Source organism: Lissotriton vulgaris, unplaced genomic scaffold (assembly GCF_964263255.1).
Source record: "Lissotriton vulgaris unplaced genomic scaffold, aLisVul1.2 SCAFFOLD_656, whole genome shotgun sequence".
In the NCBI taxonomy this organism is placed as follows: domain Eukaryota; kingdom Metazoa; phylum Chordata; class Amphibia; order Caudata; family Salamandridae; genus Lissotriton; species Lissotriton vulgaris.
In genome coordinates this window covers 664442-665605 of record NW_028250642.1, presented here as the reverse complement: position 1 = coordinate 665605, position 1164 = coordinate 664442, and positions in this window count along the sequence as shown.

Sequence of the window (1164 nt, the reverse complement as noted above, 5' to 3'; positions counted from 1 at the left end):
GGGGAGCAACACTCTGTTTGAGAGGTACTAGTTGGTTGTGTTTAAGGAACTGCCTGTTCCTTAGGCAGTAACTTGTGTGCCTATCTTTACTCTGCCCCTCTTCTACTGCTTCCTTTATTGTTTCAGGGTAGCTTGAGGTGGTTGGAGACTCCCCCCCTCCCTCCTAACTACGTTTGGAGCTGACCCCTCTAGTTGAATATCTTGTGTCCGCCCTGCTCTATTGAGAAGACTGCTGCCTCTGAGTCCCTCGTGCTCCTTGACCCCTCACCGCCCACTATGCCGCTTACCCTATTCATAGGATATGTCTCTCTCCAGTCCTCGGGTGGTCCTGTTTCTGCGTGGGGTCCCGGGATCAAGGGCAGCGATACGGGGTTAATTGTGTGGAATCCACTCCCGTGCGCCTTCCTGTGTGCTTCCACCTTGTCGGCTGTAGATCTTGCAGAGCTCACGCTGCCCCCACCCCCACCAGAACAGGAAGGGAATTCTCCCAGCAGCCCTCCTACAGTTTCTCTGCACCTCAGAAGCAGACGCCCACAAACCAACGTACGCTTGCAGCACTCTGTGCAGAGCAGATCTCATTGCAGTTCCGTTTGTCTCCTCCACCACCGCCGTGGGCTCCTCAGGTCTGTATTTGCACATTACCATCGGCCTTAACATCAGAAATGTTTATCTTTTTGCTAAATTTAGTGCAGTGCAGTGCCTCTATTCGTGATTTGTAGAATCGGGCATTCCCTGGGCATTTCTGTTTCCTTTCACCCGATCATCCATGCGGCGGTGAGCATGGAGCTCCCGACCGGACTTCTTAGCCGGCCACCTTCTTCCCCTCCATGTTGCATCCATTTATTGCATTTTCATTCTATTATTATTTCAAGTGCTGCGTAAATACTTTGCACTTTACCTCTAAGTCAAGTCTGACTGCTCTGTGCCAAGCTACCGGAGGGTTGATCACAGGTTAATTTGGGATTTGCTTGCGCCTCATCGGGATAAGGATTTTGGTTGCTGCTTGAGTTAGGTTTCACCCCCTTCAACCAGTAACCCAGTTTCTCACAGAGATCAAAACACAGTATTGGGATGTTTGGTATGGTTTTATGACACTATTTGCCATACCATTATTTCAGATGCCTTTATTTTGGATTTGTTTTATTTCAGAATACTATAATTTCA